The sequence below is a fragment of the Ambystoma mexicanum genome, chromosome 12 (assembly GCF_040938575.1).
Source record: "Ambystoma mexicanum isolate Mex_15411 chromosome 12, UKY_AmexF1_1, whole genome shotgun sequence".
NCBI classification, from domain to species: Eukaryota; Metazoa; Chordata; class Amphibia; order Caudata; family Ambystomatidae; genus Ambystoma; species Ambystoma mexicanum.
In genome coordinates, this window is record NC_090936.1 from 1003404076 (window position 1) to 1003431844 (window position 27769).

A 27769-nucleotide genomic window follows, 5' to 3' on the forward strand; every position below is an offset into this window, starting at 1 on the left:
CTACACGGGTGGGCAGGGAGGGATGGACCTGTACATGGGAGATGTGTTATATTCCTATTCTGCAGGGAAGGATGGACGTGGGTGATCCGTGGGATTCCGATACAGCTGGGAAGGGAGGGACGAACCTGTACATTGGAGATGTTATATTCCTATAGGGCTCTGCAGGGAGGGATGAACATGGGAGATCCAAGGTATTCCTATCCACTTGGCAGGGAGAGTTGAACCTGTACATGAGAGATCTGTTATATTCATATAGGGGTCTGCAGGGAAGGATGGACATGGGTGATCCGTGGGATTCATATACGGGTGGGCAGGGAGGGATGGACCTGTACATGGGAGATGTGAAATATTCCTATGGGATTCTTCAGGGAAGGATGAATATGGGAGCGCCAAGGGATTCCTACACGGGTGGGCAGGGAGGGATGGACCTGTACATGGGAGATGTGTTATATTCCTATTCTGCAGGGAAGGATGGACGTGGGTGATCCGTGGGATTCCGATACAGCTGGGCATGGAGGGATGAACCTGTACATGGGAGATCTGGTATATTCCTATAGGGCTCTTCAGGGAAGGATGAATATGGGAGATCAAAGGGATTCCTAAGCAGCTGGGTGGGGAGGGGTGGGCCTGTACATGGGAGATCTATATATTCCTATAGGGCTCTTCAGGGAAGGATGAATATGGGCGATCCAAGGGATTCCTATGCAGGTGGGCGGGGAGGGATGGACATGCACATGAGAGATCTGTATATTCCTCTTCAGGGAAGGATGAATATGGGAGATCCAAGGGATCCCTTCACAGCTGGGTGGGGAGGGATGGACCTTTACAGGGGAGATCTGGTATATTCCTAGAGCGCTCTTCAGGGAAGGATGAATATGGGAGATCCAAGGGATCCCTTCACAGCTGGGTGGGGAGGGATGGACCTTTACATGGGAGATCTGGCATATTCCTATAGGGCTCTTCAGGGAAGCCTGAAAATGGGAGACCCAAGGGATTCCTATGCAGCTGAGCGGGGAGGGGTGAACCTGTACATGGGGGATCTGTTATATTCCTAAAGGTCTCTGCTGGGAAGGATGAACATTGGGGATCTGAGAGATCCATGTAGGGCTCAGTGGGAAGTGAGGAATATGTTCAATCCTATGTGTGCTATTCCTATACGGCTGTGCTCGGAGGGATGAGCAGACACATAGATGTGAGGGATTTCTGTAGGGATGCACGGGGAGGGATGTACATGCTAATGTGTGCAAATTCCATTCAGCTCTAAATTGAGGGATGAACTTATAAACGGGAGATCTCTAGAAGAATGAACATATACATGGGAGATCTGTGGGATTCTCATGGGGGTGGGGGGAAATGATATATAGTAGATGTGGGGGATTCTTAAAGGGCTCTGCGGAGAGGGATGAACCTGCACAGGGAAGATTTATGGGGTTTGTATATTGGCTCATCGGGAAGGGATTAACCTGTTCCTGGGAGATATATGGGATGAGGCCTATATGGCTTCGCAGGGAGGGATAACCCTGCACATGGTGATCAATGGGATTCCTATACAGTTCTGTGTGGAGAGATGAGCCGATAAATGACAGATATCTGAGGTCCCTTTGCTACCTTTGCAGGGATGGAGGAAACGAAACACAGGAGATATGGGGGATTCCTCTAGGGCTCTGAGGGGAATGGTGAGCCTTTAAACTGAAGATCCTTGGCATTCCTATTGAGCACGACGGACGGGATGAACCTGGGCATTCCTATATGCAAGATTCCTATTGGGCTCCACGGGGAGGGGTGAATCGGCTCCTGTGAGATATATTGGATGATGCATATGCAGCTTTGCCGGAAGGGATGAACCTGTAATTGGGAGATTTGGGGGATTTCCATACTAGATTTGCAAGAAGGGAGGAAACGATACATGCGAGATATGAGGGATTTCTAGATGGCTTAGCTGGGAATGTTGAACCTGTACACTGGAGATCCTTGGGATTTCTATTGGGCCCTGCGCAAGGGATGAACCTGTGCATTCCTAAATATGCGATTCCTATACGGCTCTGCAGGGGGGGATGAACCTGTAGATGGGAAATCTGGGGGATTCCCACACTAGAAAACCTTCATCTGTGGGTATTGGGCTCTTGGTGGAAAAGCGTGGAATCTGCAACAACAAAAAAAAAAGGAAAGGGTCCCTGTCATGCGGATTGATACCTCTTAAGTACCAGGCCGAAGAAGAAGGCCGTTGAGGTAATGAAGGATTATCCAATGAGGAGATATAGTGAGGTCAACGTTCAGCCGCTAAACACTGGGGACAATTCCTAGCAAAACGTTTGACAGCAAAAGAAAAGTGTATTCTAAAAATGGGAAAACTCTCAACGAAGGTAGAGGAGGGAGGAGGGCAAGGCAGAATGCATGAAGTTCTGGGGCATTTGTACCGTGTACCTATTCCCCCCTGCCGCTTACGCTGCTTTGCACGGACCAGGCAACCATTAAGGGCGCTTCAGGTATAGGCAACGAGTACATGGGGATAGAGGGCACACTTGCCCCTGTTCTCCTCAAACAATGGGGGGGCAGGAGTATTATGTTGCCCCGTGGAGTTTCTACAACCACAAACCATGAAATATAAAATATTCAGTGACATGCTCTTCGATATCACTGGGCGAAGCAGGGCTTCTGGCTCCTCCCGTGCTGGGCTCGGACTTAATAAAGCTTAGTACACAGCTTGCAAAATTAGCAAGTGTTGCTCATTTCAAAGAGGGAAGGCTGCATCATTGTCCCCTTAGCCTTGATTGGGGAGGTGTGTGAGCGGGGGACCGGCTTAAGCGGTTTGCGGGCATGGGAGAGGTAGGGAATACTAAAGCAGAATGCTGCAGACACACCTCAGCAGGTTAGGCGACTGTTGCTGAGGGGTTATATTTAGACATGCCATGCCTGTAATGCTATGGCTTTCTTCCATTTACTGCTGCTACATGTGCTGTAAAATGTGTGCTTTGGCTCTGGAGATGGAATTTGTGCCGTCATAGCGAAAATAAAAATTTCGTTTTGGACCCCGTTGCGAAAATCAATAGTTGGCACCCAAGAGCCCATGTAAAGAAATGTGTAATCAGAGCTCTATCTCCAAGGACCGGCTCGCTGCCCTTATTCCATTGAGATCACCACATTAGGATTGCGATGTGTACATGCTCTGAGCAGCCCCAGTCCCTTATGCTGCACTCAATGGACTTGGAGCTGTGAAAGATTCCACTCCCATCTCAGCACCTTGCTCTATGTGGGTCTGCTTCTTGGTCAATTGGTATGATTGTTGCTTTGGGTGCGATAGGGTTGCGGCTTCAAATCCTAAACTGCTGTTGTTTTATTGTGATAGAAGATTTAAATCTTGTGTTTATTTCGTATTTGGAAAGAGTCAAAAAAGAAGTGAGGGCTCGTCCGGGATTTGAACCCGGGACCTCTCGCACCCTAAGCGAGAATCATACCCCTAAACCAACGAGCCACTGCACAGCTGCTGTGCATAATTTCATAAGACTCTCAGATCCACTTTTCCACAGACTGGAGCAGTATCCTCTTATTCATGTTTCAATCGCGCAGTGCAAGATGCTAGAGATCATGGAGAGGATCAGGCAGGGATGGGCATCGTACAGAGTCAGAGTTGCTTTCAGCAAAATGACACCTGTTTTTTCAAAACTGTGTACATAAATTAACAAAACGGGCAATGTCTTTCCACCTCTAAATTTAATAGGAGGGTGAACTGATATTAACGATCAGTTGTGATTGCAACACAAAACTCCCATTTAATATCATGCATAAATGAACAGTAAAATAGGAAGCAGTGCTGATGTGGCACGCCACAAGGCTGACTGCTCGCTCATGGCTTTGCTCACAGCTGGCTCGTTGGTCTAGGGGTATGATTCTCGCTTTGGGTGCGAGAGGTCCCGGGTTCAAATCCCGGACGAGCCCCGTTTTGTTTTGGATACATTTAAACGCTCCTTTCGCACCCTGAGCAACAATCACAACCCAAGACCAAGAAGCCATCTATGAGCAGTGGCAAACTATCACCCAACTGCAGGAAGGATCGACTGAAAAGCGCTCATATTTTTTTCACATCAATAGAGGAAGGGCAGTAAAAAACACACGCGAGAAAGATACACTGAAAAGGCGTCATATCAAAAACGAGAAGAAGAGCGTGTGAGTGGTCTAAAGACGTGGGGCTTGCAGGATTAAGCCACTACAAAGATCTCACGCAGTCTTGGTTGGACAGGGGCATGCAAACAAATTATGTAATAGTTGTTCCAAGCCCTCGAGGTCTGTGAGTGCCTCATTTGGGAGGGGAGGAATTCACCTGTGTGTGATTCTGACCCATTGTGTGCAGGTGAAAAAATACGGATCCAAGAACGGGAGGAGGGATAAACCTGCTCCAAGGGATTCCTATATAACTCAGTGCGGAGGGATGAACCACTACACGAGAGATCCAAGGGATTCCTATACAGCTGGGCGGGGAGGGGTGGACCTGTACATTGGAGATCTGGTATAGTCCTATGGGATTCTTCAGGGAAGGATGAATATGGGAGAGACAAGGGATTCTTATACAGCTGGGCGGGCAGGGATAAGAGATCTTATGTTCATATAGTGCTCAGTGGAGAAGGATGAACATGGGAGATCTGTGGGTTTCCTATACAGCTCGGTGGGCTGGGATGTACCTGTACATGGGAGATCTGCTATTTTCCTATTGGGCTCTGCAGGGAAGGATGGACATGGGTGATCCGTGGGATTCCGATACAGCTGGGAAGGGAGGGACGAACCTGTACATTGGAGATGTTATATTCCTATAGGGCTCTGCAGGGAGGGATGAACATGGGAGATCCAAGGTATTCCTATCCACTTGGCAGGGAGAGTTGAACCTGTACATGAGAGATCTGTTATATTCATATAGGGGTCTGCAGGGAAGGATGGACATGGGTGATCCGTGGGATTCATATACGGGTGGGCAGGGAGGGATGGACCTGTACATGGGAGATGTGAAATATTCCTATGGGATTCTTCAGGGAAGGATGAATATGGGAGCGCCAAGGGATTCCTACACGGGTGGGCAGGGAGGGATGGACCTGTACATGGGAGATGTGTTATATTCCTATTCTGCAGGGAAGGATGGACGTGGGTGATCCGTGGGATTCCGATACAGCTGGGCATGGAGGGATGAACCTGTACATGGGAGATCTGGTATATTCCTATAGGGCTCTTCAGGGAAGGATGAATATGGGAGATCAAAGGGATTCCTAAGCAGCTGGGTGGGGAGGGGTGGGCCTGTACATGGGAGATCTATATATTCCTATAGGGCTCTTCAGGGAAGGATGAATATGGGCGATCCAAGGGATTCCTATGCAGGTGGGCGGGGAGGGATGGACATGCACATGAGAGATCTGTATATTCCTCTTCAGGGAAGGATGAATATGGGAGATCCAAGGGATCCCTTCACAGCTGGGTGGGGAGGGATGGACCTTTACAGGGGAGATCTGGTATATTCCTATAGGGCTCTTCAGGGAAGGATGAATATGGGAGATCCAAGGGATCCCTTCACAGCTGGGTGGGGAGGGATGGACCTTTACATGGGAGATCTGGCATATTCCTATAGGGCTCTTCAGGGAAGCCTGAAAATGGGAGACCCAAGGGATTCCTATGCAGCTGAGCGGGGAGGGGTGAACCTGTACATGGGGGATCTGTTATATTCCTAAAGGTCTCTGCTGGGAAGGATGAACATTGGGGATCTGTGAGATCCATGTAGGGCTCAGTGGGAAGTGAGGAATATGTTCAATCCTATGTGTGCTATTCCTATACGGCTGTGCTCGGAGGGATGAGCAGACACATAGATGTGAGGGATTTCTGTAGGGATGCACGGGGAGGGATGTACATGCTAATGTGTGCAAATTCCATTCAGCTCTAAATTGAGGGATGAACTTATAAACGGGAGATCTCTAGAAGAATGAACATATACATGGGAGATCTGTGGGATTCTCATGGGGGTGGGGGGAAATGATATATAGTAGATGTGGGGGATTCTTAAAGGGCTCTGCGGAGAGGGATGAACCTGCACAGGGAAGATTTATGGGGTTTGTATATTGGCTCATCGGGAAGGGATTAACCTGTTCCTGGGAGATATATGGGATGAGGCCTATATGGCTTCGCAGGGAGGGATAACCCTGCACATGGTGATCAATGGGATTCCTATACAGTTCTGTGTGGAGAGATGAGCCGATAAATGACAGATATCTGAGGTCCCTTTGCTACCTTTGCAGGGATGGAGGAAACGAAACACAGGAGATATGGGGGATTCCTCTAGGGCTCTGAGGGGAATGGTGAGCCTTTAAACTGAAGATCCTTGGCATTCCTATTGAGCACGACGGACGGGATGAACCTGGGCATTCCTGTATGCAAGATTCCTATTGGGCTCCACGGGGAGGGGTGAATCGGCTCCTGTGAGATATATTGGATGATGCATATGCAGCTTTGCCGGAAGGGATGAACCTGTAATTGGGAGATTTGGGGGATTTCCATACTAGATTTGCAAGAAGGGAGGAAACGATACATGCGAGATATGAGGGATTTCTAGATGGCTTAGCTGGGAATGTTGAACCTGTACACTGGAGATCCTTGGGATTTCTATTGGGCCCTGCGCAAGGGATGAACCTGTGCATTCCTAAATATGCGATTCCTATACGGCTCTGCAGGGGGGGATGAACCTGTAGATGGGAAATCTGGGGGATTCCCACACTAGAAAACCTTCATCTGTGGGTATTGGGCTCTTGGTGGAAAAGCGTGGAATCTGCAACAACAAAAAAAAAAGGAAAGGGTCCCTGTCATGCGGATTGATACCTCTTAAGTACTAGGCCGAAGAAGAAGGCCGTTGAGGTAATGAAGGATTATCCAATGAGGAGATATAGTGAGGTCAACGTTCAGCCGCTAAACACTGGGGACATTTCCTAGCAAAACGTTTGACAGCAAAAGAAAAGTGTATTCTAAAAATGGGAAAACTCTCAACGAAGGTAGAGGAGGGAGGAGGGCAAGGCAGAGTGCATAAAGTTCTGGGGCATTTGTACCGTGTACCTATTCTCCCCTGCCGCTTATGCTGCTTTGCACGGACCAGGCAACCATTAAGGGCGCTTCAGGTATAGGCAACGAGTACATGGGGATAGAGGGCACACTTGCCCCTGTTCTCCTCAAACAATGGGGGGGCAGGAGTATTATGTTGCCCCGTGGAGTTTCTACAACCACAAACCATGAAATATAAAAGATTCAGTGACATGCTCTTCGATATCACTGGGCGAAGCAGGGCTTCTGGCTCCTCCCGTGCTGGGCTCGGACTTAATAAAGCTTAGTACACAGCTTGCAAAATTAGCAAGTGTTGCTCATTTCAAAGAGGGAAGGCTGCATCATTGTCCCCTTAGCCTTGATTGGGGAGGTGTGTGAGCGGGGACCGGCTTAAGCGGTTTGCGGGCATGGGAGAGGTAGGGAATACTAAAGCAGAATGCTGCAGACACACCTCAGCAGGTTAGGCGACTGTTGCTGAGGGGTTATATTTAGACATGCCATGCCTGTAATGCTATGGCTTTCTTCCATTTACTGCTGCTACATGTGCTGTAAAATGTGTGCTTTGGCCCTGGAGATGGAGTTTGTGCCGTCATAGCGAAAATAAAAATTTCGTTTTGGACCCCGTTGCGAAAATCAATAGTTGGCACCCAAGAGCCCATGTAAAGAAATGTGTAATCAGAGCTCTATCTCCAAGGACCGGCTCGCTGCCCTTATTCCATTGAGATCACCACATTAGGATTGCGATGTGTACATGCTCTGAGCAGCCCCAGTCCCTTATGCTGCACTCAATGGACTTGGAGCTGTGAAAGATTCCACTCCCATCTCAGCACCTTGCTCTATGTGGGTCTGCTTCTTGGTCAATTGGTATGATTGTTCCTTTGGGTGCGATAGGGTTGCGGCTTCAAATCCTAAACTGCTGTTGTTTTATTGTGATAGAAGATTTAAATCTTGTGTTTATTTCGTATTTGGAAAGAGTCAAAAAAGAAGTGAGGGCTCGTCCGGGATTTGAACCCTGGACCTCTCGCACCCTAAGCGAGAATCATACCCCTAGACCAACGAGCCACTGCACAGTTGCTGTGCATAATTTCATAAGACTCTCAGATCCACTTTTCCACAGACTGGAGCAGTATCCTCTTATTCATGTTTCAATCGCGCAGTGCAAGATGCTAGAGATCATGGAGAGGATCAGGCAGGGATGGGCATCGTACAGAGTCAGAGTTGCTTTCAGCAAAATGACACCTGTTTTTTCAAAACTGTGTACATAAATTAACAAAACGGGCAATGTCTTTCCACCTCTAAATTTAATAGGAGGGTGAACTGATATTAACGATCAGTTGTGATTGCAACACAAAACTCCCATTTAATATCATGCATAAATGAACAGTAAAATAGGAAGCAGTGCTGATGTGGCACGCCACAAGGCTGACTGCTCGCTCATGGCTCTGCTCACAGCTGGCTCGTTGGTCTAGGGGTATGATTCTCGCTTTGGGTGCGAGAGGTCCCGGGTTCAAATCCCGGACGAGCCCCGTTTTGTTTTGGATACATTTAAACGCTCCTTTCGCACCCTGAGCAACAATCACAACCCAAGACCAAGAAGCCATCTATGAGCAGTGGCAAACTATCACCCAACTGCAGGAAGGATCGACTGAAAAGCGCTCATATTTTTTTCACATCAATAGAGGAAGGGCAGTAAAAAACACACGCGAGAAAGATACACTGAAAAGGCGTCATATCAAAAACGAGAAGAAGAGCGTGTGAGTGGTCTAAAGACGTGGGGCTTGCAGGATTAAGCCACTACAAAGATCTCACGCAGTCTTGGTTGGACAGGGGCATGCAAACAAATTATGTAATAGTTGTTCCAAGCCCTCGAGGTCTGTGAGTGCCTCATTTGGGAGGGGAGGAATTCACCTGTGTGTGATTCTGACCCATTGTGTGCAGGTGAAAAAATACGGATCCAAGAACGGGAGGAGGGATAAACCTGCTCCAAGGGATTCCTATATAACTCAGTGCGGAGGGTTGAACCACTACACGAGAGATCCAAGGGATTCCTATACAGCTGGGCGGGGAGGGGTGGACCTGTACATTGGAGATCTGGTATAGTCCTATGGGATTCTTCAGGGAAGGATGAATATGGGAGAGACAAGGGATTCTTATACAGCTGGGCGGGCAGGGATAAGAGATCTTATGTTCATATAGTGCTCAGTGGAGAAGGATGAACATGGGAGATCTGTGGGTTTCCTATACAGCTCGGTGGGCTGGGATGTACCTGTACATGGGAGATCTGCTATTTTCCTATTGGGCTCTGCAGGGAAGGATGGACATGGGTGATCCGTGGGATTCCGATACAGCTGGGAAGGGAGGGACGAACCTGTACATTGGAGATGTTATATTCCTATAGGGCTCTGCAGGGAGGGATGAACATGGGAGATCCAAGGTATTCCTATCCACTTGGCAGGGAGAGTTGAACCTGTACATGAGAGATCTGTTATATTCATATAGGGGTCTGCAGGGAAGGATGGACATGGGTGATCCGTGGGATTCATATACGGGTGGGCAGGGAGGGATGGACCTGTACATGGGAGATGTGAAATATTCCTATGGGATTCTTCAGGGAAGGATGAATATGGGAGCGCCAAGGGATTCCTACACGGGTGGGCAGGGAGGGATGGACCTGTACATGGGAGATGTGTTATATTCCTATTCTGCAGGGAAGGATGGACGTGGGTGATCCGTGGGATTCCGATACAGCTGGGAAGGGAGGGACGAACCTGTACATTGGAGATTTTATATTCCTATAGGGCTCTGCAGGGAGGGATGAACATGGGAGATCCAAGGTATTCCTATCCACTTGGCAGGGAGAGTTGAACCTGTACATGAGAGATCTGTTATATTCATATAGGGGTCTGCAGGGAAGGATGGACATGGGTGATCCGTGGGATTCATATACGGGTGGGCAGGGAGGGATGGACCTGTACATGGGAGATGTGAAATATTCCTATGGGATTCTTCAGGGAAGGATGAATATGGGAGCGCCAAGGGATTCCTACACGGGTGGGCAGGGAGGGATGGACCTGTACATGGGAGATGTGTTATATTCCTATTCTGCAGGGAAGGATGGACGTGGGTGATCCGTGGGATTCCGATACAGCTGGGCATGGAGGGATGAACCTGTACATGGGAGATCTGGTATATTCCTATAGGGCTCTTCAGGGAAGGATGAATATGGGAGATCAAAGGGATTCCTAAGCAGCTGGGTGGGGAGGGGTGGGCCTGTACATGGGAGATCTATATATTCCTATAGGGCTCTTCAGGGAAGGATGAATATGGGCGATCCAAGGGATTCCTATGCAGGTGGGCGGGGAGGGATGGACATGCACATGAGAGATCTGTATATTCCTCTTCAGGGAAGGATGAATATGGGAGATCCAAGGGATCCCTTCACAGCTGGGTGGGGAGGGATGGACCTTTACAGGGGAGATCTGGTATATTCCTATAGGGCTCTTCAGGGAAGGATGAATATGGGAGATCCAAGGGATCCCTTCACAGCTGGGTGGGGAGGGATGGACCTTTACATGGGAGATCTGGCATATTCCTATAGGGCTCTTCAGGGAAGCCTGAAAATGGGAGACCCAAGGGATTCCTATGCAGCTGAGCGGGGAGGGGTGAACCTGTACATGGGGGATCTGTTATATTCCTAAAGGTCTCTGCTGGGAAGGATGAACATTGGGGATCTGTGAGATCCATGTAGGGCTCAGTGGGAAGTGAGGAATATGTTCAATCCTATGTGTGCTATTCCTATACGGCTGTGCTCGGAGGGATGAGCAGACACATAGATGTGAGGGATTTCTGTAGGGATGCACGGGGAGGGATGTACATGCTAATGTGTGCAAATTCCATTCAGCTCTAAATTGAGGGATGAACTTATAAACGGGAGATCTCTAGAAGAATGAACATATACATGGGAGATCTGTGGGATTCTCATGGGGGTGGGGGGAAATGATATATAGTAGATGTGGGGGATTCTTAAAGGGCTCTGCGGAGAGGGATGAACCTGCACAGGGAAGATTTATGGGGTTTGTATATTGGCTCATCGGGAAGGGATTAACCTGTTCCTGGGAGATATATGGGATGAGGCCTATATGGCTTCGCAGGGAGGGATAACCCTGCACATGGTGATCAATGGGATTCCTATACAGTTCTGTGTGGAGAGATGAGCCGATAAATGACAGATATCTGAGGTCCCTTTGCTACCTTTGCAGGGATGGAGGAAACGAAACACAGGAGATATGGGGGATTCCTCTAGGGCTCTGAGGGGAATGGTGAGCCTTTAAACTGAAGATCCTTGGCATTCCTATTGAGCACGACGGACGGGATGAACCTGGGCATTCCTGTATGCAAGATTCCTATTGGGCTCCACGGGGAGGGGTGAATCGGCTCCTGTGAGATATATTGGATGATGCATATGCAGCTTTGCCGGAAGGGATGAACCTGTAATTGGGAGATTTGGGGGATTTCCATACTAGATTTGCAAGAAGGGAGGAAACGATACATGCGAGATATGAGGGATTTCTAGATGGCTTAGCTGGGAATGTTGAACCTGTACACTGGAGATCCTTGGGATTTCTATTGGGCCCTGCGCAAGGGATGAACCTGTGCATTCCTAAATATGCGATTCCTATACGGCTCTGCAGGGGGGGATGAACCTGTAGATGGGAAATCTGGGGGATTCCCACACTAGAAAACCTTCATCTGTGGGTATTGGGCTCTTGGTGGAAAAGCGTGGAATCTGCAACAACAAAAAAAAAGGAAAGGGTCCCTGTCATGCGGATTGATACCTCTTAAGTACTAGGCCGAAGAAGAAGGCTGTTGAGGTAATGAAGGATTATCCAATGAGGAGATATAGTGAGGTCAACGTTCAGCCGCTAAACACTGGGGACATTTCCTAGCAAAACGTTTGACAGCAAAAGAAAAGTGTATTCTAAAAATGGGAAAACTCTCAACGAAGGTAGAGGAGGGAGGAGGGCAAGGCAGAGTGCATAAAGTTCTGGGGCATTTGTACCGTGTACCTATTCTCCCCTGCCGCTTACGCTGCTTTGCACGGACCAGGCAACCATTAAGGGCGCTTCAGGTATAGGCAACGAGTACATGGGGATAGAGGGCACACTTGCCCCTGTTCTCCTCAAACAATGGGGGGGCAGGAGTATTATGTTGCCCCGTGGAGTTTCTACAACCACAAACCATGAAATATAAAAGATTCAGTGACATGCTCTTCGATATCACTGGGCGAAGCAGGGCTTCTGGCTCCTCCCGTGCTGGGCTCGGACTTAATAAAGCTTAGTACACAGCTTGCAAAATTAGCAAGTGTTGCTCATTTCAAAGAGGGAAGGCTGCATCATTGTCCCCTTAGCCTTGATTGGGGAGGTGTGTGAGCGGGGACCGGCTTAAGCGGTTTGCGGGCATGGGAGAGGTAGGGAATACTAAAGCAGAATGCTGCAGACACACCTCAGCAGGTTAGGCGACTGTTGCTGAGGGGTTATATTTAGACATGCCATGCCTGTAATGCTATGGCTTTCTTCCATTTACTGCTGCTACATGTGCTGTAAAATGTGTGCTTTGGCCCTGGAGATGGAGTTTGTGCCGTCATAGCGAAAATAAAAATTTCGTTTTGGACCCCGTTGCGAAAATCAATAGTTGGCACCCAAGAGCCCATGTAAAGAAATGTGTAATCAGAGCTCTATCTCCAAGGACCGGCTCGCTGCCCTTATTCCATTGAGATCACCACATTAGGATTGCGATGTGTACATGCTCTGAGCAGCCCCAGTCCCTTATGCTGCACTCAATGGACTTGGAGCTGTGAAAGATTCCACTCCCATCTCAGCACCTTGCTCTATGTGGGTCTGCTTCTTGGTCAATTGGTATGATTGTTCCTTTGGGTGCGATAGGGTTGCGGCTTCAAATCCTAAACTGCTGTTGTTTTATTGTGATAGAAGATTTAAATCTTGTGTTTATTTCGTATTTGGAAAGAGTCAAAAAAGAAGTGAGGGCTCGTCCGGGATTTGAACCCAGGACCTCTCGCACCCTAAGCGAGAATCATACCCCTAGACCAACGAGCCACTGCACAGTTGCTGTGCATAATTTCATAAGACTCTCAGATCCACTTTTCCACAGACTGGAGCAGTATCCTCTTATTCATGTTTCAATCGCGCAGTGCAAGATGCTAGAGATCATGGAGAGGATCAGGCAGGGATGGGCATCGTACAGAGTCAGAGTTGCTTTCAGCAAAATGACACCTGTTTTTTCAAAACTGTGTACATAAATTAACAAAACGGGCAATGTCTTTCCACCTCTAAATTTAATAGGAGGGTGAACTGATATTAACGATCAGTTGTGATTGCAACACAAAACTCCCATTTAATATCATGCATAAATGAACAGTAAAATAGGAAGCAGTGCTGATGTGGCACGCCACAAGGCTGACTGCTCGCTCATGGCTCTGCTCACAGCTGGCTCGTTGGTCTAGGGGTATGATTCTCGCTTTGGGTGCGAGAGGTCCCGGGTTCAAATCCCGGACGAGCCCCGTTTTGTTTTGGATACATTTAAACGCTCCTTTCGCACCCTGAGCAACAATCACAACCCAAGACCAAGAAGCCATCTATGAGCAGTGGCAAACTATCACCCAACTGCAGGAAGGATCGACTGAAAAGCGCTCATATTTTTTTCACATCAATAGAGGAAGGGCAGTAAAAAACACACGCGAGAAAGATACACTGAAAAGGCGTCATATCAAAAACGAGAAGAAGAGCGTGTGAGTGGTATAAAGACGTGGGGCTTGCAGGATTAAGCCACTACAAAGATCTCACGCAGTCTTGGTTGGACAGGGGCATGCAAACAAATTATGTAATAGTTGTTCCAAGCCCTCGAGGTCTGTGAGTGCCTCATTTGGGAGGGGAGGAATTCACCTGTGTGTGATTCTGACCCATTGTGTGCAGGTGAAAAAATACGGATCCAAGAACGGGAGGAGGGATAAACCTGCTCCAAGGGATTCCTATATAACTCAGTGCGGAGGGTTGAACCACTACACGAGAGATCCAAGGGATTCCTATACAGCTGGGCGGGGAGGGGTGGACCTGTACATTGGAGATCTGGTATAGTCCTATGGGATTCTTCAGGGAAGGATGAATATGGGAGAGACAAGGGATTCTTATACAGCTGGGCGGGCAGGGATAAGAGATCTTATGTTCATATAGTGCTCAGTGGAGAAGGATGAACATGGGAGATCTGTGGGTTTCCTATACAGCTCGGTGGGCTGGGATGTACCTGTACATGGGAGATCTGCTATTTTCCTATTGGGCTCTGCAGGGAAGGATGGACATGGGTGATCCGTGGGATTCCGATACAGCTGGGAAGGGAGGGACGAACCTGTACATTGGAGATGTTATATTCCTATAGGGCTCTGCAGGGAGGGATGAACATGGGAGATCCAAGGTATTCCTATCCACTTGGCAGGGAGAGTTGAACCTGTACATGAGAGATCTGTTATATTCATATAGGGGTCTGCAGGGAAGGATGGACATGGGTGATCCGTGGGATTCATATACGGGTGGGCAGGGAGGGATGGACCTGTACATGGGAGATGTGAAATATTCCTATGGGATTCTTCAGGGAAGGATGAATATGGGAGCGCCAAGGGATTCCTACACGGGTGGGCAGGGAGGGATGGACCTGTACATGGGAGATGTGTTATATTCCTATTCTGCAGGGAAGGATGGACGTGGGTGATCCGTGGGATTCCGATACAGCTGGGAAGGGAGGGACGAACCTGTACATTGGAGATGTTATATTCCTATAGGGCTCTGCAGGGAGGGATGAACATGGGAGATCCAAGGTATTCCTATCCACTTGGCAGGGAGAGTTGAACCTGTACATGAGAGATCTGTTATATTCATATAGGGGTCTGCAGGGAAGGATGGACATGGGTGATCCGTGGGATTCATATACGGGTGGGCAGGGAGGGATGGACCTGTACATGGGAGATGTGAAATATTCCTATGGGATTCTTCAGGGAAGGATGAATATGGGAGCGCCAAGGGATTCCTACACGGGTGGGCAGGGAGGGATGGACCTGTACATGGGAGATGTGTTATATTCCTATTCTGCAGGGAAGGATGGACGTGGGTGATCCGTGGGATTCCGATACAGCTGGGCATGGAGGGATGAACCTGTACATGGGAGATCTGGTATATTCCTATAGGGCTCTTCAGGGAAGGATGAATATGGGAGATCAAAGGGATTCCTAAGCAGCTGGGTGGGGAGGGGTGGGCCTGTACATGGGAGATCTATATATTCCTATAGGGCTCTTCAGGGAAGGATGAATATGGGCGATCCAAGGGATTCCTATGCAGGTGGGCGGGGAGGGATGGACATGCACATGAGAGATCTGTATATTCCTCTTCAGGGAAGGATGAATATGGGAGATCCAAGGGATCCCTTCACAGCTGGGTGGGGAGGGATGGACCTTTACAGGGGAGATCTGGTATATTCCTAGAGCGCTCTTCAGGGAAGGATGAATATGGGAGATCCAAGGGATCCCTTCACAGCTGGGTGGGGAGGGATGGACCTTTACATGGGAGATCTGGCATATTCCTATAGGGCTCTTCAGGGAAGCCTGAAAATGGGAGACCCAAGGGATTCCTATGCAGCTGAGCGGGGAGGGGTGAACCTGTACATGGGGGATCTGTTATATTCCTAAAGGTCTCTGCTGGGAAGGATGAACATTGGGGATCTGTGAGATCCATGTAGGGCTCAGTGGGAAGTGAGGAATATGTTCAATCCTATGTGTGCTATTCCTATACGGCTGTGCTCGGAGGGATGAGCAGACACATAGATGTGAGGGATTTCTGTAGGGATGCACGGGGAGGGATGTACATGCTAATGTGTGCAAATTCCATTCAGCTCTAAATTGAGGGATGAACTTATAAACGGGAGATCTCTAGAAGAATGAACATATACATGGGAGATCTGTGGGATTCTCATGGGGGTGGGGGGAAATGATATATAGTAGATGTGGGGGATTCTTAAAGGGCTCTGCGGAGAGGGATGAACCTGCACAGGGAAGATTTATGGGGTTTGTATATTGGCTCATCGGGAAGGGATTAACCTGTTCCTGGGAGATATATGGGATGAGGCCTATATGGCTTCGCAGGGAGGGATAACCCTGCACATGGTGATCAATGGGATTCCTATACAGTTCTGTGTGGAGAGATGAGCCGATAAATGACAGATATCTGAGGTCCCTTTGCTACCTTTGCAGGGATGGAGGAAACGAAACACAGGAGATATGGGGGATTCCTCTAGGGCTCTGAGGGGAATGGTGAGCCTTTAAACTGAAGATCCTTGGCATTCCTATTGAGCACGACGGACGGGATGAACCTGGGCATTCCTATATGCAAGATTCCTATTGGGCTCCACGGGGAGGGGTGAATCGGCTCCTGTGAGATATATTGGATGATGCATATGCAGCTTTGCCGGAAGGGATGAACCTGTAATTGGGAGATTTGGGGGATTTCCATACTAGATTTGCAAGAAGGGAGGAAACGATACATGCGAGATATGAGGGATTTCTAGATGGCTTAGCTGGGAATGTTGAACCTGTACACTGGAGATCCTTGGGATTTCTATTGGGCCCTGCGCAAGGGATGAACCTGTGCATTCCTAAATATGCGATTCCTATACGGCTCTGCAGGGGGGGATGAACCTGTAGATGGGAAATCTGGGGGATTCCCACACTAGAAAACCTTCATCTGTGGGTATTGGGCTCTTGGTGGAAAAGCGTGGAATCTGCAACAACAAAAAAAAAAGGAAAGGGTCCCTGTCATGCGGATTGATACCTCTTAAGTACTAGGCCGAAGAAGAAGGCCGTTGAGGTAATGAAGGATTATCCAATGAGGAGATATAGTGAGGTCAACGTTCAGCCGCTAAACACTGGGGACAATTCCTAGCAAAACGTTTGACAGCAAAAGAAAAGTGTATTCTAAAAATGGGAAAACTCTCAACGAAGGTAGAGGAGGGACGAGGGCAAGGCAGAATGCATGAAGTTCTGGGGCATTTGTACCGTGTACCTATTCCCCCCTGCCGCTTACGCTGCTTTGCACGGACCAGGCAACCATTAAGGGCGCTTCAGGTATAGGCAACGAGTACATGGGGATAGAGGGCACACTTGCCCCTGTTCTCCTCAAACAATGGGGGGGCAGGAGTATTATGTTGCCCCGTGGAGTTTCTACAACCACAAACCATGAAATATAAAATATTCAGTGACATGCTCTTCGATATCACTGGGCGAAGCAGGGCTTCTGGCTCCTCCCGTGCTGGGCTCGGACTTAATAAAGCTTAGTACACAGCTTGCAAAATTAGCAAGTGTTGCTCATTTCAAAGAGGGAAGGCTGCATCATTGTCCCCTTAGCCTTGATTGGGGAGGTGTGTGAGCGGGGGACCGGCTTAAGCGGTTTGCGGGCATGGGAGAGGTAGGGAATACTAAAGCAGAATGCTGCAGACACACCTCAGCAGGTTAGGCGACTGTTGCTGAGGGGTTATATTTAGACATGCCATGCCTGTAATGCTATGGCTTTCTTCCATTTACTGCTGCTACATGTGCTGTAAAATGTGTGCTTTGGCTCTGGAGATGGAATTTGTGCCGTCATAGCGAAAATAAAAATTTCGTTTTGGACCCCGTTGCGAAAATCAATAGTTGGCACCCAAGAGCCCATGTAAAGAAATGTGTAATCAGAGCTCTATCTCCAAGGACCGGCTCGCTGCCCTTATTCCATTGAGATCACCACATTAGGATTGCGATGTGTACATGCTCTGAGCAGCCCCAGTCCCTTATGCTGCACTCAATGGACTTGGAGCTGTGAAAGATTCCACTCCCATCTCAGCACCTTGCTCTATGTGGGTCTGCTTCTTGGTCAATTGGTATGATTGTTCCTTTGGGTGCGATAGGGTTGCGGCTTCAAATCCTAAACTGCTGTTGTTTTATTGTGATAGAAGATTTAAATCTTGTGTTTATTTCGTATTTGGAAAGAGTCAAAAAAGAAGTGAGGGCTCGTCCGGGATTTGAACCCGGGACCTCTCGCACCCTAAGCGAGAATCATACCCCTAGACCAACGAGCCACTGCACAGCTGCTGTGCATGATTTCATAAGACTCTCAGATCCACTTTTCCACAGACTGGAGCAGTATCCTCTTATTCATGTTTCAATCGCGCAGTGCAAGATGCTAGAGATCATGGAGAGGATCAGGCAGGGATGGGCATCGTACAGAGTCAGAGTTGCTTTCAGCAAAATGACACCTCTTTTTTCAAAACTGTGTACATAAATTAACAAAACGGGCAATGTCTTTCCACCTCTAAATTTAATAGGAGGGTGAACTGATATTAACGATCAGTTGTGATTGCAACACAAAACTCCCATTTAATATCATGCATAAATGAACAGTAAAATAGGAAGCAGTGCTGATGTGGCACGCCACAAGGCTGACTGCTCGCTCATGGCTCTGCTCACAGCTTGCTCGTTGGTCTAGGGGTATGATTCTCGCTTTGGGTGCGAGAGGTCCCGGGTTCAAATCCCGGACGAGCCCCGTTTTGTTTTGGATACATTTAAACGCTCCTTTCGCACCCTGAGCAACAATCACAACCCAAGACCAAGAAGCCATCTATGAGCAGTGGCAAACTATCACCCAACTGCAGGAAGGATCGACTGAAAAGCGCTCATATTTTTTTCACATCAATAGAGGAAGGGCAGTAAAAAACACACGCGAGAAAGATACACTGAAAAGGCGTCATATCAAAAACGAGAAGAAGAGCGTGTGAGTGGTCTAAAGACGTGGGGCTTGCAGGATTAAGCCACTACAAAGATCTCACGCAGTCTTGGTTGGACAGGGGCATGCAAACAAATTATGTAATAGTTGTTCCAAGCCCTCGAGGTCTGTGAGTGCCTCATTTGGGAGGGGAGGAATTCACCTGTGTGTGATTCTGACCCATTGTGTGCAGGTGAAAAAATACGGATCCAAGAACGGGAGGAGGGATAAACCTGCTCCAAGGGATTCCTATATAACTCAGTGCGGAGGGATGAACCACTACACGAGAGATCCAAGGGATTCCTATACAGCTGGGCGGGGAGGGGTGGACCTGTACATTGGAGATCTGGTATAGTCCTATGGGATTCTTCAGGGAAGGATGAATATGGGAGAGACAAGGGATTCTTATACAGCTGGGCGGGCAGGGATAAGAGATCTTATGTTCATATAGTGCTCAGTGGAGAAGGATGAACATGGGAGATCTGTGGGTTTCCTATACAGCTCGGTGGGCTGGGATGTACCTGTACATGGGAGATCTGCTATTTTCCTATTGGGCTCTGCAGGGAAGGATGGACATGGGTGATCCGTGGGATTCCGATACAGCTGGGAAGGGAGGGACGAACCTGTACATTGGAGATGTTATATTCCTATAGGGCTCTGCAGGGAGGGATGAACATGGGAGATCCAAGGTATTCCTATCCACTTGGCAGGGAGAGTTGAACCTGTACATGAGAGATCTGTTATATTCATATAGGGGTCTGCAGGGAAGGATGGACATGGGTGATCCGTGGGATTCATATACGGGTGGGCAGGGAGGGATGGACCTGTACATGGGAGATGTGAAATATTCCTATGGGATTCTTCAGGGAAGGATGAATATGGGAGCGCCAAGGGATTCCTACACGGGTGGGCAGGGAGGGATGGACCTGTACATGGGAGATGTGTTATATTCCTATTCTGCAGGGAAGGATGGACGTGGGTGATCCGTGGGATTCCGATACAGCTGGGCATGGAGGGATGAACCTGTACATGGGAGATCTGGTATATTCCTATAGGGCTCTTCAGGGAAGGATGAATATGGGAGATCAAAGGGATTCCTAAGCAGCTGGGTGGGGAGGGGTGGGCCTGTACATGGGAGATCTATATATTCCTATAGGGCTCTTCAGGGAAGGATGAATATGGGCGATCCAAGGGATTCCTATGCAGGTGGGCGGGGAGGGATGGACATGCACATGAGAGATCTGTATATTCCTCTTCAGGGAAGGATGAATATGGGAGATCCAAGGGATCCCTTCACAGCTGGGTGGGGAGGGATGGACCTTTACAGGGGAGATCTGGTATATTCCTATAGGGCTCTTCAGGGAAGGATGAATATGGGAGATCCAAGGGATCCCTTCACAGCTGGGTGGGGAGGGATGGACCTTTACATGGGAGATCTGGCATATTCCTATAGGGCTCTTCAGGGAAGCCTGAAAATGGGAGACCCAAGGGATTCCTATGCAGCTGAGCGGGGAGGGGTGAACCTGTACATGGGGGATCTGTTATATTCCTAAAGGTCTCTGCTGGGAAGGATGAACATTGGGGATCTGTGAGATCCATGTAGGGCTCAGTGGGAAGTGAGGAATATGTTCAATCCTATGTGTGCTATTCCTATACGGCTGTGCTCGGAGGGATGAGCAGACACATAGATGTGAGGGATTTCTGTAGGGATGCACGGGGAGGGATGTACATGCTAATGTGTGCAAATTCCATTCAGCTCTAAATTGAGGGATGAACTTATAAACGGGAGATCTCTAGAAGAATGAACATATACATGGGAGATCTGTGGGATTCTCATGGGGGTGGGGGGAAATGATATATAGTAGATGTGGGGGATTCTTAAAGGGCTCTGCGGAGAGGGATGAACCTGCACAGGGAAGATTTATGGGGTTTGTATATTGGCTCATCGGGAAGGGATTAACCTGTTCCTGGGAGATATATGGGATGAGGCCTAAATGGCTTCGCAGGGAGGGATAACCCTGCACATGGTGATCAATGGGATTCCTATACAGTTCTGTGTGGAGAGATGAGCCGATAAATGACAGATATCTGAGGTCCCTTTGCTACCTTTGCAGGGATGGAGGAAACGAAACACAGGAGATATGGGGGATTCCTCTAGGGCTCTGAGGGGAATGGTGAGCCTTTAAACTGAAGATCCTTGGCATTCCTATTGAGCACGACGGACGGGATGAACCTGGGCATTCCTGTATGCAAGATTCCTATTGGGCTCCACGGGGAGGGGTGAATCGGCTCCTGTGAGATATATTGGATGATGCATATGCAGCTTTGCCGGAAGGGATGAACCTGTAATTGGGAGATTTGGGGGATTTCCATACTAGATTTGCAAGAAGGGAGGAAACGATACATGCGAGATATGAGGGATTTCTAGATGGCTTAGCTGGGAATGTTGAACCTGTACACTGGAGATCCTTGGGATTTCTATTGGGCCCTGCGCAAGGGATGAACCTGTGCATTCCTAAATATGCGATTCCTATACGGCTCTGCAGGGGGGGATGAACCTGTAGATGGGAAATCTGGGGGATTCCCACACTAGAAAACCTTCATCTGTGGGTATTGGGCTCTTGGTGGAAAAGCGTGGAATCTGCAACAACAAAAAAAAAAGGAAAGGGTCCCTGTCATGCGGATTGATACCTCTTAAGTACTAGGCCGAAGAAGAAGGCCGTTGAGGTAATGAAGGATTATCCAATGAGGAGATATAGTGAGGTCAACGTTCAGCCGCTAAACACTGGGGACATTTCCTAGCAAAACGTTTGACAGCAAAAGAAAAGTGTATTCTAAAAATGGGAAAACTCTCAACGAAGGTAGAGGAGGGCAAGGCAGAGTGCATAAAGTTCTGGGGCATTTGTACCGTGTACCTATTCTCCCCTGCCGCTTACGCTGCTTTGCACGGACCAGGCAACCATTAAGGGCGCTTCAGGTATAGGCAACGAGTACATGGGGATAGAGGGCACACTTGCCCCTGTTCTCCTCAAACAATGGGGGGGCAGGAGTATTATGTTGCCCCGTGGAGTTTCTACAACCACAAACCATGAAATATAAAAGATTCAGTGACATGCTCTTCGATATCACTGGGCGAAGCAGGGCTTCTGGCTCCTCCCGTGCTGGGCTCGGACTTAATAAAGCTTAGTACACAGCTTGCAAAATTAGCAAGTGTTGCTCATTTCAAAGAGGGAAGGCTGCATCATTGTCCCCTTAGCCTTGATTGGGGAGGTGTGTGAGCGGGGACCGGCTTAAGCGGTTTGCGGGCATGGGAGAGGTAGGGAATACTAAAGCAGAATGCTGCAGACACACCTCAGCAGGTTAGGCGACTGTTGCTGAGGGGTTATATTTAGACATGCCATGCCTGTAATGCTATGGCTTTCTTCCATTTACTGCTGCTACATGTGCTGTAAAATGTGTGCTTTGGCCCTGGAGATGGAGTTTGTGCCGTCATAGCGAAAATAAAAATTTCGTTTTGGACCCCGTTGCGAAAATCAATAGTTGGCACCCAAGAGCCCATGTAAAGAAATGTGTAATCAGAGCTCTATCTCCAAGGACCGGCTCGCTGCCCTTATTCCATTGAGATCACCACATTAGGATTGCGATGTGTACATGCTCTGAGCAGCCCCAGTCCCTTATGCTGCACTCAATGGACTTGGAGCTGTGAAAGATTCCACTCCCATCTCAGCACCTTGCTCTATGTGGGTCTGCTTCTTGGTCAATTGGTATGATTGTTCCTTTGGGTGCGATAGGGTTGCGGCTTCAAATCCTAAACTGCTGTTGTTTTATTGTGATAGAAGATTTAAATCTTGTGTTTATTTCGTATTTGGAAAGAGTCAAAAAAGAAGTGAGGGCTCGTCCGGGATTTGAACCCGGGACCTCTCGCACCCTAAGCGAGAATCATACCCCTAGACCAACGAGCCACTGCACAGCTGCTGTGCATAATTTCATAAGACTCTCAGATCCACTTTTCCACAGACTGGAGCAGTATCCTCTTATTCATGTTTCAATCGCGCAGTGCAAGTAACTAGAGATCATGGAGAGGATCAGGCAGGGATGGGCATCGTACAGAGTCAGAGTTGCTTTCAGCAAAATGACACCTCTTTTTTCAAAACTGTGTACATAAATTAACAAAACGGGCAATGTCTTTCCACCTCTAAATTTAATAGGAGGGTGAACTGATATTAACGATCAGTTGTGATTGCAACACAAAACTCCAATTTAATATCATGCATAAATGAACAGTAAAATAGGAAGCAGTGCTGATGTGGCACGCCACAAGGCTGACTGCTCGCTCATGGCTCTGCTCACAGCTGGCTCGTTGGTCTAGGGGTATGATTCTCGCTTTGGGTGCGAGAGGTCCCGGGTTCAAATCCCGGACGAGCCCCTTTTTGTTTTGGATACATTTAAACGCTCCTTTCGCACCCTGAGCAACAATCACAACCCAAGACCAAGAAGCCATCTATGAGCAGTGGCAAACTATCACCCAACTGCAGGAAGGATCGACTGAAAAGCGCTCATATTTTTTTCACATCAATAGAGGAAGGGCAGTAAAAAACACACGCGAGAAAGATACACTGAAAAGGCGTCATATCAAAAACGAGAAGAAGAGCGTGTGAGTGGTCTAAAGACGTGGGGCTTGCAGGATTAAGCCACTACAAAGATCTCACGCAGTCTTGGTTGGACAGGGGCATGCAAACAAATTATGTAATAGTTGTTCCAAGCCCTCGAGGTCTGTGAGTGCCTCATTTGGGAGGGGAGGAATTCACCTGTGTGTGATTCTGACCCATTGTGTGCAGGTGAAGAAATACGGATCCAAGAACGGGAGGAGGGATAAACCTGCTCCAAGGGATTCCTATATAACTCAGTGCGGAGGGATGAACCACTACACGAGAGATCCAAGGGATTCCTATACAGCTGGGCGGGGAGGGGTGGACCTGTACATTGGAGATCTGGTATAGTCCTATGGGATTCTTCAGGGAAGGATGAATATGGGAGAGACAAGGGATTCTTATACAGCTGGGCGGGCAGGGATAAGAGATCTTATGTTCATATAGTGCTCAGTGGAGAAGGATGAACATGGGAGATCTGTGGGTTTCCTATACAGCTCGGTGGGCTGGGATGTACCTGTACATGGGAGATCTGCTATTTTCCTATTGGGCTCTGCAGGGAAGGATGGACATGGGTGATCCGTGGGATTCCGATACAGCTGGGAAGGGAGGGACGAACCTGTACATTGGAGATGTTATATTCCTATAGGGCTCTGCAGGGAGGGATGAACATGGGAGATCCAAGGTATTCCTATCCACTTGGCAGGGAGAGTTGAACCTGTACATGAGAGATCTGTTATATTCATATAGGGGTCTGCAGGGAAGGATGGACATGGGTGATCCGTGGGATTCATATACGGGTGGGCAGGGAGGGATGGACCTGTACATGGGAGATGTGAAATATTCCTATGGGATTCTTCAGGGAAGGATGAATATGGGAGCGCCAAGGGATTCCTACACGGGTGGGCAGGGAGGGATGGACCTGTACATGGGAGATGTGTTATATTCCAATTCTGCAGGGAAGGATGGACGTGGGTGATCCGTGGGATTCCGATACAGCTGGGAAGGGAGGGACGAACCTGTACATTGGAGATGTTATATTCCTATAGGGCTCTGCAGGGAGGGATGAACATGGGAGATCCAAGGTATTCCTATCCACTTGGCAGGGAGAGTTGAACCTGTACATGAGAGATCTGTTATATTCATATAGGGGTCTGCAGGGAAGGATGGACATGGGTGATCCGTGGGATTCATATACGGGTGGGCAGGGAGGGATGGACCTGTACATGGGAGATGTGAAATATTCCTATGGGATTCTTCAGGGAAGGATGAATATGGGAGCGCCAAGGGATTCCTACACGGGTGGGCAGGGAGGGATGGACCTGTACATGGGAGATGTGTTATATTCCTATTCTGCAGGGAAGGATGGACGTGGGTGATCCGTGGGATTCCGATACAGCTGGGCATGGAGGGATGAACCTGTACATGGGAGATCTGGTATATTCCTATAGGGCTCTTCAGGGAAGGATGAATATGGGAGATCAAAGGGATTCCTAAGCAGCTGGGTGGGGAGGGGTGGGCCTGTACATGGGAGATCTATATATTCCTATAGGGCTCTTCAGGGAAGGATGAATATGGGCGATCCAAGGGATTCCTATGCAGGTGGGCGGGGAGGGATGGACATGCACATGAGAGATCTGTATATTCCTCTTCAGGGAAGGATGAATATGGGAGATCCAAGGGATCCCTTCACAGCTGGGTGGGGAGGGATGGACCTTTACAGGGGAGATCTGGTATATTCCTAGAGCGCTCTTCAGGGAAGGATGAATATGGGAGATCCAAGGGATCCCTTCACAGCTGGGTGGGGAGGGATGGACCTTTACATGGGAGATCTGGCATATTCCTATAGGGCTCTTCAGGGAAGACTGAACATGGGAGACCCAAGGGATTCCTATGCAGCTGAGCGGGGAGGGGTGAACCTGTACATGGGGGATCTGTTATATTCCTAAAGGTCTCTGCTGGGAAGGATGAACATTGGGGATCTGTGAGATCCATGTAGGGCTCAGTGGGAAGTGAGGAATATGTTCAATCCTATGTGTGCTATTCCTATACGGCTGTGCTCGGAGGGATGAGCAGACACATAGATGTGAGGGATTTCTGTAGGGATGCACGGGGAGGGATGTACATGCTAATGTGTGCAAATTCCATTCAGCTCTAAATTGAGGGATGAACTTATAAACGGGAGATCTCTAGAAGAATGAACATATACATGGGAGATCTGTGGGATTCTCATGGGGGTGGGGGGAAATGATATATAGTAGATGTGGGGGATTCTTAAAGGGCTCTGCGGAGAGGGATGAACCTGCACAGGGAAGATTTATGGGGTTTGTATATTGGCTCATCGGGAAGGGATTAACCTGTTCCTGGGAGATATATGGGATGAGGCCTATATGGCTTCGCAGGGAGGGATAACCCTGCACATGGTGATCAATGGGATTCCTATACAGTTCTGTGTGGAGAGATGAGCCGATAAATGACAGATATCTGAGGTCCCTTTGCTACCTTTGCAGGGATGGAGGAAACGAAACACAGGAGATATGGGGGATTCCTCTAGGGCTCTGAGGGGAATGGTGAGCCTTTAAACTGAAGATCCTTGGCATTCCTATTGAGCACGACGGACGGGATGAACCTGGGCATTCCTATATGCAAGATTCCTATTGGGCTCCACGGGGAGGGGTGAATCGGCTCCTGTGAGATATATTGGATGATGCATATGCAGCTTTGCCGGAAGGGATGAACCTGTAATTGGGAGATTTGGGGGATTTCCATACTAGATTTGCAAGAAGGGAGGAAACGATACATGCGAGATATGAGGGATTTCTAGATGGCTTAGCTGGGAATGTTGAACCTGTACACTGGAGATCCTTGGGATTTCTATTGGGCCCTGCGCAAGGGATGAACCTGTGCATTCCTAAATATGCGATTCCTATACGGCTCTGCAGGGGGGGATGAACCTGTAGATGGGAAATCTGGGGGATTCCCACACTAGAAAACCTTCATCTGTGGGTATTGGGCTCTTGGTGGAAAAGCGTGGAATCTGCAACAACAAAAAAAAAAGGAAAGGGTCCCTGTCATGCGGATTGATACCTCTTAAGTACTAGGCCGAAGAAGAAGGCCGTTGAGGTAATGAAGGATTATCCAATGAGGAGATATAGTGAGGTCAACGTTCAGCCGCTAAACACTGGGGACAATTCCTAGCAAAACGTTTGACAGCAAAAGAAAAGTGTATTCTAAAAATGGGAAAACTCTCAACGAAGGTAGAGGAGGGAGGAGGGCAAGGCAGAATGCATGAAGTTCTGGGGCATTTGTACCGTGTACCTATTCCCCCCTGCCGCTTACGCTGCTTTGCACGGACCAGGCAACCATTAAGGGCGCTTCAGGTATAGGCAACGAGTACATGGGGATAGAGGGCACACTTGCCCCTGTTCTCCTCAAACAATGGGGGGGCAGGAGTATTATGTTGCCCCGTGGAGTTTCTACAACCACAAACCATGAAATATAAAATATTCAGTGACATGCTCTTCGATATCACTGGGCGAAGCAGGGCTTCTGGCTCCTCCCGTGCTGGGCTCGGATTTAATAAAGCTTAGTACACAGCTTGCAAAATTAGCAAGTGTTGCTCATTTCAAAGAGGGAAGGCTGCATCATTGTCCCCTTAGCCTTGATTGGGGAGGTGTGTGAGCGGGGGACCGGCTTAAGCGGTTTGCGGGCATGGGAGAGGTAGGGAATACTAAAGCAGAATGCTGCAGACACACCTCAGCAGGTTAGGCGACTGTTGCTGAGGGGTTATATTTAGACATGCCATGCCTGTAATGCTATGGCTTTCTTCCATTTACTGCTGCTACATGTGCTGTAAAATGTGTGCTTTGGCTCTGGAGATGGAATTTGTGCCGTCATAGCGAAAATAAAAATTTCGTTTTGGACCCCGTTGCGAAAATCAATAGTTGGCACCCAAGAGCCCATGTAAAGAAATGTGTAATCAGAGCTCTATCTCCAAGGACCGGCTCGCTGCCCTTATTCCATTGAGATCACCACATTAGGATTGCGATGTGTACATGCTCTGAGCAGCCCCAGTCCCTTATGCTGCACTCAATGGACTTGGAGCTGTGAAAGATTCCACTCCCATCTCAGCACCTTGCTCTATGTGGGTCTGCTTCTTGGTCAATTGGTATGATTGTTGCTTTGGGTGCGATAGGGTTGCGGCTTCAA

The 27769-nt window shown here is 48.5% G+C and overlaps 4 non-coding genes across 4 annotated transcripts; all 4 read left to right on the forward strand.

Moving 5' to 3' along the window:
- Positions 1-3864: 3864 nt before the first annotated feature.
- Positions 3865-3936, forward strand: TRNAP-UGG (transfer RNA proline (anticodon UGG)). Its single transcript has one exon. It is a non-coding gene; the product is annotated as a tRNA-Pro (tRNA).
- Positions 3937-8516: 4580 nt separating this feature from the next.
- TRNAP-UGG (transfer RNA proline (anticodon UGG)) lies at positions 8517-8588 on the forward strand. The gene has a single exon. It is a non-coding gene; the product is annotated as a tRNA-Pro (tRNA).
- A 4979-nt stretch (positions 8589-13567) lies between these two features.
- On the forward strand, positions 13568-13639 carry TRNAP-UGG (transfer RNA proline (anticodon UGG)). The gene has a single exon. It is a non-coding gene; the product is annotated as a tRNA-Pro (tRNA).
- Positions 13640-23265: 9626 nt separating this feature from the next.
- Positions 23266-23337, forward strand: TRNAP-UGG (transfer RNA proline (anticodon UGG)). The gene has a single exon. It is a non-coding gene; the product is annotated as a tRNA-Pro (tRNA).
- Positions 23338-27769: the final 4432 nt, after the last annotated feature.